General features: G+C 37.5%; 1 pseudogene; it reads right to left on the minus strand.

Moving 5' to 3' along the window:
• Positions 1 to 11,355: 11,355 nt before the first annotated feature.
• The window catches only part of LOC107550692 (uncharacterized), a 19,105-nt pseudogene continuing 14,137 nt past the window's right edge, over positions 11,356 to 16,323 (minus strand).

Below are 16,323 nucleotides of genomic sequence, written 5' to 3' on the forward strand. Positions count from 1 at the left end.
GCTGCCTGTCAGGGTCAGTGGTGTTTTTGTAATGCCTGTGACATCATAAAACCACCAGCTCATTAGAGGCCACTGAGAAGCAATGTTGCATGTAATAGCCACTCGCTTTAATGTTCCATGTAGCTGTTGGTCACTGCAGGACGCTGTGGGTGGTATAGATCCTACCGTTTAGCAAAAACTTGGAAACGACTTTTGTGTAGATCCCATCCTGTCACCACAGATGTTGCTAAATGAATCACACACTGATTGTTTCACTGATCACATCTATAGTGATTTCAACCAAGTGAATGCTAAAAACACAGACTACTCCAAAACCCAAAACATAGGAAAAAGAATGCAAAGCGACACTACTGTTCAAAAGTTTAGGGTCATTAAGATTTTTAAGAAATGTATACTTGTATTCAGCAAGGATGCATTAAATTAATCAAAAGTGACAGTACAAAATATTTCTATTTCAAATAAATACTAATGCTATTAATGCTAAATGCTAATTTCTATTAATGAAAGAATCCTGAAAAAAATGTACCACGGTTTCCACAAAAACATTAAGCGGCACAACTGTCTTCAACATTGATAATATAAAGAAATTATTCTTGAGCACCAAATCAGCATATTAAAATATATAAAAAAGACTGTAAGTAATGGCTGCTGAAAATTCAGTTTTGCCATCCCAGGAACAAATTACAAAATATAATTTTAATTAATAAATTATTACGATAAAATAAAATGTATTAAAATAGAAAAGTTTTTTTAAACTGTAATATTTCACATTACTGCTTTTACAGATCAAATAAGTTTTTCAAAAAAATCTTACTGACACCAAACTTCTGAACAGTAGTGTATATTTTGCTGTACATTTGCTAAAAATGGCCAAAAAAATCATTTTCACATTTGTGTATGTACAGTATGTGTATGAATCATACTACATACGATATGCATGGCAATTTAAACCATATATATTACCCTTTGATTGGAGTGAAAGTTTTTCAAAAGTGCCATTTTCAAATGTAAATCACTTGCTTTAATATAGTTTGTCAGAAATATCTTTAAAATGTAATTCTTATGACTGATTTAATCTCTAAAAGAAGCTTTTACAATAAGAACGCAAAATGAATACAAATACTGGTTTTTGACCATGTTCAAAACTGACATTATGAAAATGGCTTAATTAATTGTCTTAAATCCACATCCATAACATTTCAAAACTATAACTTATAGCATAGCAAAATAAATGTCCCTCTTGACCTTTCTGTATTCAGCCTTACCTAGAGCTCAACAAGTCGACAAAGGCTGCCCTCTAGTGGACTTTTATAAAATTATAACATTATGCAGCCTTGGGAAGTGCATATTCAGATTTAAAAGATATGCCTTCATATCTCACCAAGGCTATTTCACTCACAAAATGATGAGACAAATGAAAAAGAGCTTAATGAACACAAATCCTAGTAAGAATAGGATTAACATCTTATGCAATAATACGACAATGATGGTAAGTGATAATGTAATTTCTAAGTTTATTCAAAACTAATTTCATAATCATTGTTTTATTTATTTATTTATTTTTATTTAATCAAATGAACATAAGTCAATTAGTATATCAGCTAACCAAATATAACGCATTGTGACAGCCACAGGAAAAAGGGCTGCTAAATTGTTTATTCTGGAAGAAAGAAAACACACCCACTCGCATACACTGAGCAAAACACATAAAAACCTGTGATTCAGATGACTGCCATGTAAGCGTTGCTCAAGGCAATGCTATGATGCCTCTGTGTCTCACTCTGTGCAGTAATGCACGACATGACAGCCGGATTCCTCTCAACCCCGTCAAGCCTTTAGATCCACGCACACCAGGGATAGAGTCATACTGTGCAGACAGGCACATCAACAGACCAGGCAACAGCAGGTGATTGGCTGCAGTCATCATGGGGAACTATGAGGGAATACTTCATCCTTAGAGCTTCCTACTTCCTGCTCAGCCATCTGAGAGGCTTGTGCATTACATGTAATTACATATCAATGCCAAAAATGCACTCTGTGGCATGCTATCAAAACAGATACAGAAGTAGACATCAGTAATGAAAACTAGAAGAGAAGATGCCACTTAGTGTTAGGTCAAATGTGATTAACTTCCTTTCTAAAAAATCATGTCAGTAACAATAAGGTTAAATTCATCAACATAGGTATCGTGAGCCAACAACGAACATCCATTTTTAACAGCATTACAACAGCAATACAAGTGATTGTAAATAAAAGTTGTTCTTTTGAACTTTTTATTCATGAAAGAATCCTGAAAAAAATGTATCACTGTTTCCACTAAAATATTAAGCAGCACAACTGTTTTCAACATTAAAAATAAATGTTTCTTGAGCAGCAAATAATGCCAATCACAGCAAATGTGACCTTGGACCACAAAACCAGTCTTAAGTGTAAATTTTTCGGAATGGAGAAGTATACATTATCTGAAAGTTGAATAAATACACTTTCCATTGATGTATGGTTTGTTAGGATAGGACAATATTTGGCTGAGATACAACTATTTGAAAATCTGGAATCTGAGGGTGCAAAAAAAAAAAATCTAAATACTGAGAAAATCGTCTTTAAAGTTGTCCAAATGAAGTTCTTAGCAATGCATATTACTAATCAAAAACAAAGTTTTGATATATTTACGGTAGGAAATTTACAAATTCTTAATGGAACATGATCTTTACTTAAAGGGGTCATATGATGCGCTTTAAATTTTTCCTTTCTCTTTGGAGTGTTACAAGCTCTTGGTGCATAAAGAAGATCTGTAAAGTTGCAAAGACTAAAGTCTCAAATCCAAAGAGATATTCTTTTTAAAAGTTAAGAGTCAACCACGCCCTCCTAAAACGGCCCCCATGTCTACGTCACGATGTGTGAAGATTTGCATAATGCCGCCCAAATGTTCACGCAAAGAAAGAAGGCGTAACTTTTATTCTCGCTGTAGTATTGTTGCTGCCGCCATGTCGTGAAGGCGCTGTGTGTTTCGTTGTGAAAGCGAAAATACTTTGTTTGGTCTTCCAAAAGAGGACACGACTAGAAATGAGTGGTTAAGTTGTATTTACAACACTGTTCCAGAACAGTTCAACCCAAATATTCAGATGTGTGCAGCGCATTTTATGGAGGACTGTTTCCTGATCCTGGTAGAGTAGACTACAATGCCGGCTGTTCTGACTCACAGTCTGTAAGTACGTTTTCATATTTAAAGAATTTGCCACTGATGATTCAAACGCGAGTCTTGTTGTTTGTCATATCTCCAATCACAAATGCAGACGTGGTTTTATGTTTACGCGGCACGATGCAACGCAACATGTAAAAAGACAGTATAAGTAATTATAATCCGTAATTATGTCCCCACTGGATGCAACAAATGCCTCGTTTATAATGGGTTTTAATGTTTTTGATATTAGAATGATTTCTGAAGGATCATGACACTATGGCTGCTGCAAATTCAGCTTCGCCATTAAGCATTAGAAACTGATTTCTTTTCATCTTACTAAAACCCTGTTATGTTATTAAACTACTGTACAAATCCATTGAACACACTCTATTTTTATCCCTCATAGCCTCGTTTTTCATTTCTGTCAAAAATGCCTAATGTTAATGAACTGAACCTAAAGTTTTACCAAATTACATAAACTACGGTAGAGGCGAAAGAGCATTTATATTCAGCAGCCATACTGTACTTTTGAAGACATCATCGGCACCATTTTAGAAGAATTTAGAAGAAAGATTTTACTTCAAACAATGAGAAACTGAAGATGTGTCCAAGAAGACAAACACCAAAGGCAGAGGAATGCAGTGCCAGTCTTATGAAACTGTCTGCTCATTTAAGATAGTTTTATTTCAAACATCTGCACCAGGACAGCGTGTCATTAACTGCACTAACTTTCACAAAGGGGTTAAGCTGTTTCACAGTAAATTGCACTGATCGTATCAGCTTTCCAGGGTCAGTAGACGGGCCTGACAGTGAGTGGTGGAGTTGGGAGGGGAGCGGGGATTTGACCTACCTGAATGGGTTTTACTGACATCAGCAGGTTTTTCAGATGGACCCCAGCGGTTGATGAAGAAAGCCCTTCAACTGACACCAGGTCTGCAGTCTTGCCCATCCTCTCCCCCCTTCTTCCCGCTCTACTGCTCGTCTGTTTGCCTGGCACCAAGTGGGCACTGCCCATCTGGCCCTCTCCGACTCTACCTCGCCCCTGAACAACAACCTGCAGCGAGTGCCAGGCGCATGCCGAGACGACCAATTTAGTTTGCCCTTCTGGCGTCTGCTGATGTTTCAATACGGACGAGATGCCGCAATGTTTTTTGACTCTATTGACTAACAAAAGAGCAGACCTTTGTGAGGGTAGATGCCATATTTCATTTTACGCAAATGTGGCTGTAAGGGATGGACATACAGTCTGGTCAATGGTTCTTGACAGACCTTAGTCAGAGAAGAATTCTACGCTGATGAAAAAGCAGGGAGGGATACATTTACAGTCTTTATAATGACATAGTCAGTGTGTCATGAACACGCAATCCAAAAATAACCTTCATTGTCATCAAATTAAATATGGCATCTACCCAGACGAAAGATGCGGTCACATTTACCACTGCTCTGCAAAATTTCATGGACGAAACACAGTAATTTCAATAAGAATCCAAGCGATCAGGAGCTTCGCATTAGGGTGAAAAAGTTCCCCAAGCAGATTTCTCTCATGTTCAAGTTGGTCATGCAAATTTGATGCATTGACCAACAGAAAGTTACTTGGTTTGACAGTGATTTTGGGGCTTCGTAAATCTTTACACTAGTGAACATTTACCTTTTTGTTGCCCAGGAAATATCACTGAAATGTAGTTGATGTGAGGTTTAGACATAAGGTTCAAACTCCTAGGCATGCGATTATCAAGTTCCATAGGTATACTGAACAGAAATATGGACAGTAAGTTATAAGGATTAAAGAATAAAGTGTAGCATTCTCTCGCATTCACAACATGATAAGGACAGAGACACATTTACCTCATCCTGGAGCTGGTTTGGGCCGAATCCCCTTCCCTGTTTAACTTGAGACTGTGTCGCTGAAATGAAGGTGGAGATGAATCAGGCATTCTGAAGGTGACAATTCTGGGCTTCCTTTCAGTTACTGCATTAGTCACTTCACTCATCTGTGGTGTGAGATCACACAAAAAAAACAGCAACAAAAACAAGAATGTTAAAAAAGAGAAAGGAAAAATTATAACTTAAGTCGGATTCATTATTATAGTATGGAAAAAAATACTATGGAAGTCAATGGCTACCAGCAACTGTTTGGTTACCCACATTCTTCTCAATATCTTCTTTTGTGTTCAGGTTTGGAGCAACATAAGGGTGAGTAAATGATGACAATTTTTTATTTTTGGGTGAACTATCCCTTTAAAAGGGGTCATATGATGTTGCTAAAAAGAATATTATTTTGTGTATTTGGTGTAATGAAATGGGTTTATGCGGTTTAAGGTTAAAAAACACATTATTTTCCATATAATGTACATTATTGTTTCTCCTCTATGCCCCGGCTTTCTGAATCACGTCGATTTTTACAAAGCGCATCGGTCTGAAAAGCGAGGTGTGCTGTGATTGGCCAGCTATCCAGTGCGTTGTGAATGGCCGAATACCTTAAGCGTGTGATGGAAATGTTACGCCCCTTACCATACTGTGATGCCCTGTCCGGCCGGAGCGATGATTCAAAAACATTAAAACCCATTATAAACGAGGCATTTGTTGCATTCAGTGGGGACATAATTACGGATTATAATGACTTATACTGTCTTTTTATGCATTGCGTTGCATCGCGCCGCGTAAACATAAAACCTCGTCTGCATTTGTAATCGGAGAAATGACAAACAAGCGCTACTCTACACTGCTCAAAACTCGTGTTTGAATCATCAGTGGCAAATCCTTTAAATGAACACTCCACTATTTTTTTTTAATTTTCCAACTCCCCAAGAGTTAAACAGTTGAGTTTTACCATTTTCAAATCCATTCAGCCGATCTCCAGGTCTGGCTGTAGCACTTTTAGCTCTAGTTTAGCATAGATCATTGAATCTGATTAGACCGTTAGCATCTCACTCAAAAATGACCAAAGAGTTTCTATATTTTTCCTATTTAAAACTTGACTCTTCTGTAGTTACATTGTGTACTAAGACCGACGGAAAATGAAAACCTGCGATTTTCTAGGTCGATATGGCTAGGAACTATACTCTCATTCCGGCGTAATAATCAAGGAACTTTGCTGCCGTACTATGGGTGCAGCAGGCACAATGATATTACGCAGCGCCTGAAAATAGTCCCCAGCACGCACCCTGTGCAAGCAGGTGGTCACGCTGGTTATGTTGACGGAAGTTAGCCTATTTTTAGGCGCTGCGTAATATCATTGCGCCTGCTGCACCCTTATTACGCCGGAATGAGAGTATAGTTCCTAGCCATATCGGCTTTGAGCGAGATGCTAACGGTCTAATCAGATTCAATGATCTATGCTAAGCTACAGCTAAAAGTGCTACCGCCAGACCCGGAGATCGGCTGCATGGATTCAAAAAAAGTAAAACTCAACTGTTTAACTATAGGGGAGTTGGAAAATGAACCTTTTTTCAAAAATAGTGGAGTGTTCCTTTAAATGAAAATGTACTTACAGTCTGTGAGTCAGAACAGCTGATATTGTAGTCTACTCTACCAGGATCAGGAAACAGTCCTTCATAAAATGTGCTGCACACAAATTAATATTTGGGTTGAACTGTTCTGGAACAGTGTTGTAAATACAACTTAACCACTGATTTCTAGTCGTGTCCTCTTTTGGAAGACCAAACAAACTGGTTTCGCTTTCACAACGAAACACACGGTGGGCTAGAGTGAGGAACGGCCGGCAGGCTTGAGAACGGCGTGGCCGGCGGATTTGACGAATGAGCAGCCAGTGGTCTTGCGGCAACCACATGTGATGACCCAGGGCTGGACTCCGCTCCGATCCGGCGATCCACAGCGCGAAGTTGATGTATTCCCTCAGTGACCAGCACGGATCAGCTCTGTGGGGGTGTGTTAGAATGAGCCGTTTTAGGTAGGTGTGGTTGACTCTTAACTTTTATAAAGAATATCTCTTTGGATTTGAGACTTTAGTCTTTGCAACTTTACAGATCCTCTTTATGCACCAAGAGCTTGTAACACTCCAAAGAGAAAGGAAACATTTTAATCGCATCATATGACCCCTTTAATATTTAGTTATTTTTCATCCTTAATGGTGCCATGCAGGTCTAAGGATGGACATGAGCATTCAGTGTATTGTTAGTCCACTTTCATGTGTCTTCCTGACCTTCCCATGCCTGTTGTCCTGCCGAGAGTGTCCCACCTCCCACCTCAGAGCTTAATGAGCATAAACAAATCAGGAGTACCTGTGACTCTCTCTGCTTCAAGTTCCGCACCTCTCTTGGCTGGTTGGGGCTCAATGTCACACCTGACCACTACACTGCTGTGAAAGCAGTGGGCATCCCCAGACCTACAGTCAAAACAACTGGCCTAGAGTGATGTACAACAATGGCACTCCCACAGACTATGTTATGATGTTAAACAACATCACAACATTTCCTGCAGGAGAACAGACCTGAACATAATTGATTTTTCCCACATGGTCAATGAGACAGTCTGTGTTGTATATATTAGGATTAGGGTTGTCAACACATTAACTGCAATTATTATATATTATTTTAAAAAATGATGTAATCATTTATTATTATTTAACACAAACAAAAACAATAAAAAATGCAAATAATTCAAGAACAGTTAAACATTCAAGTTTTCGTGAGACCACAGTCAATTACTACTACTGCCAAACCACAACTATTGAGAGCAGTGAATACAGAATGTGTGAAGAGCCATCTACAAAGGACACATTTAAAAACAGATAGAGTGCAACAGAATGGAACACAATGCAACGGTATTGAGAGCTGAATTATTTTTAACTATTAACTTCAACTTTACTTCCAGTGTAATGTCTTTGAAGTTGTTTATTTGAGGGGCAAATCTTTATTTCCTCAGCAAGTATTGATATATGTGATTAATTTGATTGCTTAATCGGCATCTCATGCAAATAATCTGATTACAAAATTGTACCTATTTGACAGCCCCAAATTAGTACAATACCATTCAAAAGTTTGGAGTCATTTTTAACAGTAACATTTTTTTTGTCTTTTTAAAAGTCTGTTATGCCCACCAAGGTAAGTAAAAACAGTAATATTGCAAATTTTAATACATTTTTAAAAGTAATTTATTCATGTGATGGCAAAGCTGAATTTTCAGCATCAATACTCCAGTCTTCAGTGTCACATGATCCTTCAGAAATCATTCTAATAATATGCTGATTTGGGACTTGTCACGAAGTCGGTCCATGGACTTCCGTTTATTCACCACCAGAGGTCACCCTTTCCATTACATTGACTCTCGCACAACACAAACTGTTGCATAGCACCCCGGACTACATATCCCATCATTCATTGCACGGTTTGCACACTGCACTGATTGCACTCATTGCACAGCTGTTTCTTATCACCTCACTCACTATATAACTCCCTCTCAAAATGCCATTCTCGGCTGAGTATTGTTTAGCCCGTACCCCATTCCAAGTCTCTGTGTTTTCCTTGTTTTGCCTTGCCTTGCCTGTTTTCGCGGTTTCTGATCTTTGCCTGATTTCCTGGATTTTTCCCTCCCGTCTCGCCCCTGTGATTCTGTCTGCTGATCGGTGACCTATGCTAGCCCTGGGACTATTCTTGTGTTTTGCCCGCCATATACCTGTTTGCCATTGTTTGACCCTGCCTGTTCACCACGTCTCTTGAATAAAGCCTGCAGATGGATCCACACGTCTCACGTCTCGTCAGCCCCGTCACAGTACTCAAGAATAATTTCTTATTATTATCAATGTTGAACAGTTGTGCTGCTTAATGTTTTTGTGAAACTGTTATACATTTTTTCAGGATTCGTTGAGCATTTATTTGAAACAGTAATCTTTTGCAACATTATAAAATGTCATTACTGTCACTTTTGATCAATTGAAAGCATCCTTACTAAATAAAAGTATTAAATCCTTTCTTAAAAATCCTACTGACCCTACTGAAAGTTTCCAATGGTAGTGTATGTGTTAGACCAATTAGAATTAATTATGTCATCGTGTTTAATGCAAAACAGTTTAAGTATGTTAGCATCACCAAATGGTGCGTAAATGCAACAGTTACATGTGAATCCAAAAAATGTTTTTGTCCCCAGTGTGAATCCATAAAAATGCTTTCTAATCAAAATCTTCACTTTACATTCATTTAGCTGCTTTGGGTGGGATGAATTAACAGATTAAACTACTTTTGAGCAAAGTCAAGGCATTTAGTAGTTATCCAAGTATGAAGCTCCGTTGTAAGGAGGTTTAAATCCAAATTGGTTTACTGCTCTGGATACACCTGTTTTGATGCATTAAGTGTGAATACATCTTAAACCATATTATGCTATAAACATGTCCCAAGGACATCCCAAATCAAAGCAGCACGATCTGATGCAGTGAAACAGCGCTTTCTGTATTCCGCTGCTCTCAGTGTAAAGTGATTAATCCCCCTCCATAGAAATCACAGCCCTCCATTACACCAATCACACACTAAGCAGTATTATCCTGGGGTGACAACACTTGACAAATTCCCCGCTCGCCCTCACTCCTGCTTTGTGTTCCCCGTTGGCACGCCTGCTATTATTCCTGATGAAAAATTAATTTCCCTTATCTGTGGCTAAGCTCTTCAATCCAAATCCGCCATACTAGCAACTCTCTATTTACAGGTATTAAGAGAACGTGCCCACACACACACACACACTCTTGCCTGCAAACACACACCAAAGATTAATTGCACGTCTTTAGGGGGTGACATCCAATTCTGAACACCTGAAAGATACTTGATACTTGAGAGAGGGAGAGAGATAACATTGTCAGCGCGGATGAGACTGACAGCAGAACAATGTCCCTGGGTAGCATCTTGCTGATCTGTCTTTCAGCAGGCCCGTACCACTCTGTCAAATGCAACCTCATCGATTCGGCTGTCTACAGACATTTTTCCGCAAAGACACCCCCCCACCACCACAACCTCTATTAAGACTGACACCCTGTTATCTTCATCAGCCCGCAAAGCTTGCGTGCCTCTCATATCAGGAAGGGTTACGGAGAGGAAAGAAGAGAGAAAGGGCGGCTACACGGGAAAGACAGAGATGAAAGGAGAATGTTGTGTGATGTCGCATGGGGATGATGGAATTCATATATGGGGGTGAATTATGGGCTTGTTTTGAAGGGAAAAATTACCTCTAATCCAATCATGTACTTATTGCTCTCCACTTGAATGTAATAATATATGGACATACAATATATACTGTGGAAACAGCACCAAAAGGCAATATGTCCTAGAGATATTATTAACATGTGGAAAAAGTTTAAAAACATGCCAGAGGTAACATCATGAAACAGATTCCAATAAAATAGTGATCAATCTATTGTTTGTTTGACCAATGGAAGAGGAGGATATTATATTATATATTAATATATATTTTATTTATTAACTTAGTTTGGAAATTTCATATTTCATTAATTCACCCCAATGTAAACTCCAATGTAAAAGTTTGCATTTTAAAGTGTTGTTTGCAAAAGTTAATAATTTGAATAATTAACTTTACATAACAGCCATTCATGCTTCCATTATAGGAATCCTTGGCACATAGCAATTTAAGCTAAATAATAATTATATTAATATTATTAATAATATGCATTACACCTTATTACTTTTTTAATAATAATAATAACTACAACAGTAGTAGCAATAATAATAGTATTATAAAAATGTGCATTATGAATGTTTTAATAACAATAATGATAAATTATTATTATTAAAACATGTATAATGCATATGTTGTACTTTAATGCTTATTTAGTTACAGTTATGTCACTAATGCAGAAGCAAAACAATATTTAAAAATTGGTTCTGCACATCAGTTATTTGACACTTCAAAATAAACTGTTTTGTAACAGCCAATTTTATAATAAAGCCAATATCTGTAAATCTCAAATCATGTAACACCACTTGTGATTGGTTATTTGTTGGTTGAGATTTTGACTAATTAATTCCCAAATAATAATTTAAGGTGGTATTCATGGGAAAGAACCGTACTTACAACTGGGCTGATGTGTTTTACCACTCTAATTTTAGTGGGAACAGGCCCGTTAGACATTCTCGGCTCACACATCCTCTTGCGTCCTCGCCAGACTTCCTGCGGACCTGCTGCATGAGCCTCTTCAATACTGTACTGTTGGTTCATCTGATCTTGGACTTGCTCTATTCCATGTAACACCACCCTGTCTGCGCCCCACTGATGAGACTGATTATGCTGCAGCTCTGCTGCACGGCCTGATGGATGCCCTCGTGCCGGTGGAGCTTGTTGTCATGGAGGCTGAAGTGGGGGTGCTAAAACCTGGTACTGGTGCTGCTGTGAAGGCAAGGGCTGAAATTCTGGATGGCACTCCAAGACAAGACAGTGAGGGGGATTATGGAAGGGCTGCTGGTGCATAACCTTTTGAGGGCAAGAAACCAAGATGCACGGCTGTTTCTGTTGATTTTGGTTGGTGTTCCAGTGCCCAGTGGAACTATCAGTTTGGAAGTGCTCCTGCCGCAGATGCTTCTTGTTTACGGCCCATCTAGATCTCATCCATTCCTTCTGTTTGATAACCTGCTCCCTCAGTCGCATCTGCTCCTGCAGCCTCTCCATGTATAACTCCTCCTCCTCACACTGAGAATAACAAAACTAATAATAAACAATTCAATGGTATAATCACAGCAAGTCTGGACATTTATTAGCACATAATTTGTTTTATAATGAACACTTTAAAAAAAAAGAAAACCACTTTAAGTTATTGTTCTATTATTGCTTAAGGTGCAGACATTCTGCTAAACATTATTAACGCATTATTTAATACAAAAATTCTTGCTGATATCGGCAAATGTCTGCTGTCTGAACATGACTGAAGGAGGAGAATGCAGATAGAAGCCGGACTGATTGATTTTCAGAGCTAGGCATTGAAACAGCCCTGACAGTGACTATTGATTTCCTCCTGACTGCATTGTTAGAGGTAATAATTGGTCTAATGAACAGCTTTCACACAGACTGCCTGACCTTGAGCATGGGGTAAAAGGCTCTATTACCACACACTTTCATCTCAAAGTCCAGAGAAAATGAGAGAGAGCCGCTACAAAGCCTTCAAACATATCGACCCAAAAACTGTGAAATTATGCTAAACAGTACAACACAGCCAACATAAAGGTTCTTAATTTAATAAAGTTGTGACTGTCACAGACATCACACTGGCCTCTTGTTGTTTGTCATGTTTAGCGGCTTTGCAGGACGTTTTTGAGTAGCTGGAGGAGTTTAGGGCTGCACCTTGACCTTCTGACCCACATTTCTTCCCAGCATCCCTGGCGCTGGTGGAGTTTTGGCAGATATCTTAGACTTGGCACTTGCTGGCTGCCTTGCAGCAATGGGCATCCCCCTGGCAACAGCCATTGGCTTGGCACTCTGCACTATCCTGGCAACAGCTCTTACCAGCACAGCAGGTTTCTGAGTGGGATGGAGGCTGTTATTAGAAATAGATATGTGCTGCAGTTGGTAATAAGAGATCAGCCACGCTATGAAACCACTGAGGCTTTCTGGATTAAAGAAAGTTATATAAACTTTAAGTTTTACATGTAGTGAAACACTGAGTGAAGAAATGGAAAGAGGACCTTTACCAAAATGTGTTTAAATTCCACAAGTTTGAGGTTAGGATGCATTAAATTGTTCAAAAAAAAAAAGGCAGTAAAGACATCTAGAAAGATTCTATTTCAACTAATTTATGTTCTTTTGAACTTTCTATATATAAAAAAAATCCTGAAAAATTTATTATGGATTCCACAAAGATATTAAGCAGTACGACTGTTTAAAAACTGGAGTAATGGCTGCTAAAAATTCAGCTTTGCCATCACAGGAATAAATTAATTTACAGATAAAAAAGTAAATTGTAATAATTTTTCACAATATTACTCTTTTTAGTGTATTTTTAAATCAAATTGGTGATCATAAGATAATTCTTTCAAAAACAAAAAAAAAATCTTACTGATCCCAAACTTTTGAACAGTAGTGTACTGTAAATTGCAAGAAAAATCTAAAATAATCTTAATTTTCATAATCTTTATCTACTAATCTTAATAATTTAATCAGCATTAAAAATTGCACACTAACATTAAACTAAATGAGTTGCAGCTTTAACCAATGAAATTCCCTGGCACTCCTGATGAAGGCAGATCGACACTGGGATTTGCTCTGTGTTTGGTGTTGTGGGCAGTCAGAAGGGGGCCTGTAATGAGTTGGCAGCCAGTGGGTTATTTTGATTGACAGGCAGAGGAAGAGTCTAAGTCAAAGGGCACTGTGCTTAATAAATAAAGTAAAATGTGCTAGATAAACAAAATATCATATAAACAAGGTCAGCTCCAAAACTCAATTGCATATAAATGTGTAAATATAAATAAAGAAGATAAATAATACTCAGGTTATATTAGAAATGTGTGTATAGATTCGTTAAAAAAAAAAAAAAAACAGTAAGCAAAATTAAATGAGCTTGATGTTGAAATAATCCAGTTCAGCCTACTGATGCCAAACTGGAAACAGAGTAATTGCCCAAAACTGCCTTTAAACACTAGAGGGCAGCGTAGCCTGTGGGTCCATCTGTCCATGAGAACAAAAGGGGCCTACTATTATTCATCCAATTACTACTTTGAAGTGCATATGTAGTTACAGTAGACATTAAATGTATTTCATGTATTTAACATGGTATTAACAGTATTTTAAATATTTTATTTGTGTCACAAACCAGATTTAAACTAATGCTGTCCATATGTGCAACAGTCTAATAAGTGAAAGCAATGTGAACTAACTACTAGGTCACAGGTTCAACAAATAAACAGAACAAATAGGCACTTGTTACTTCATTTGGGGAAGTACACTAAACCTAAAGACAATGTAACAGAACTGAAGAGCATTTATGAAGGCAAAAATCCTTGAGAATCAGAAGAGGTTAATAGCATAAGGCACACACATTAATCAATCAAATCACAATTGGCAGATCGGTCTCATAGATACGAGTGACCATTATGCTACGTCCTAGTATATTACCATGTGCCTTTGGTCCAGAGGGAGCAGTAAAGGAGCAGCCAGACTGAGCTGATGAATGTTTCTGGAGAAGCTTTTGCCTATGGCGGGGAGTCCCAGGCTTTGACAGATCCGTGGGCCCTTGCAAAGCTAGACTGGGCCTCCAGGGGTCACTCTCATTTCCTGGAGGCTGAATGGAGCCCATGGGAGAAGGTCCAGCAAGGACCTTAGTCCTTGCTGGACTAGACTCAAATTAGTGTCCAAGACTGAAGCAGAGTGTTGTGGATCAAACATATGCTGTCCTGGGAACACTGGCTCTTTGAAGGAGGGGTGAAACAAAGACAAAAAAAGAGGGGAAGTGAACATGCGGGTGCCATATTGCCATATTTCCGCTGATCTAAAGTAACATGTCTACTTCTGTTTGCACCTAGGGTGTCTGACTGCATACAGAAGGTGCTGAGGATAGAGCAAAGGTCAAAGAGGCAAATGGGCATTTCTGTGTAAATCAAAACATTGTAAATGCATATATCTAATTCACATCGAAAGAAGTCTCTTATGCTCACCAAAGAAGCATTTTTTTAAATTAAAAATACAGTAAAATATAATATTGTGAAATATTATTTTCACAATTTAAAATAGCTGTTAATAACTGTATGCAGTAGGGATATGTGAGGGTCTCCTCTGGGGCAGGCTGTCCCCTGCAGGAGTGTGTGAGATGACGCCCAGAGGGTTGAGGAGAGAGACCCTCTCGCAACTCAGATCCACCCTAATCCAGACAAACACTGAATGAGCACCAAGTAAAAACACATATGCTGGCATTTAATTCAAATTAACAATACATTAATGTAGAAAATAAATGCCACACATAATCTTCTATAAACCTCTGCCATTTACTTTTTAAAAATAAAGAAAAAATATTTTGCCGTTTTTCATTGTATCACCTTTTGAAGCAAATGAACATGGGTGAAAATAAAGGATAAAATAAGAATTTATTTGTAAAATATAATGCTTAAAATTACAACAAATAAATACAATAGAGAAAAGGAAGAAAATAAAAGAATAATTAAAAATATAATAATATATATATATATATATACTACTGTTCAAAAATGTTTGGTTCAGTAAGATTAATTTTTAAATAAATTATTCATTTTATTCAGCAAGGATGCACTAAATTGATCAATAGTGCCGGTAATGATTTTATATCATGTTAGAAAAGATTTATTTTTAAAATAATGCTGTTCTTTTGAATTTTCTATTCATCAAAGAATCCTGAAAAAATGTATCATGGTTTCCACAAAAAATATCAAGCAGCAAAACTGTTGTCAAAAGGTTTTTGAGCAGCAAATCAGCATATTAGAATGATTTCTGAAGGACCATGTGTCATTGAAGACTCGAGTAATGGCTGCTGATAATTCAGCTTTGCCATCACAGGAATAAACTACATTTGAATATATACTAAAATAGAAAAGTTATTTTAAATAGAAATTATATTTCACAATATTACAATTTTATTGCATTTTTGATTAAACAAACGCAACCTTGGCAACTATAAGAGATTTATTTTAAAAACATTTTTAAAAAATCGTACCGACTCCAAACCTTTGATATATATATATGTGTGTGTGTGTGTGTGTGTGTGTGTGTGTGTGACCCTGGACCACAAAATCTAACCTAACCTAAATCTTAAGTCGGTGGGGTATATATGTAGCAATAACCAAAAATACATTGTATGGGTAAATGCCAAAAAATCATTGGGACATTAAGTAAAGATCATGTTCCATAAATATATTTATTACTTAATAATACTTATGACTTATGATAAAAATGATACTTAATTTTTGATTAGTAATATGCATTGCTAAGAACTTCATCTGGACAACTTTAAAGGCGATTTTTTCAATATTTAGATTTTTTTGCACCCTCAGATTCCAGATTTTCTCGGACAAATATTGTCCTATCCTAACAAACCATACATCAATGGAAAGTGTATTTATTCAGCTTTGAGATGGTGTATAAATCTCAATTTCAAAAAATGTACCCTTATGACTGGTTTTGTGGTCCAGGGTCACATGCACACACACACACACACACACATATATATA

The sequence above is a fragment of the Sinocyclocheilus grahami genome, unplaced genomic scaffold (assembly GCF_001515645.1).
Source record: "Sinocyclocheilus grahami isolate Dianchi unplaced genomic scaffold, SAMN03320097.WGS_v1.1 scaffold406.1, whole genome shotgun sequence".
NCBI lineage: Eukaryota > Metazoa > Chordata > Actinopteri > Cypriniformes > Cyprinidae > Sinocyclocheilus > Sinocyclocheilus grahami.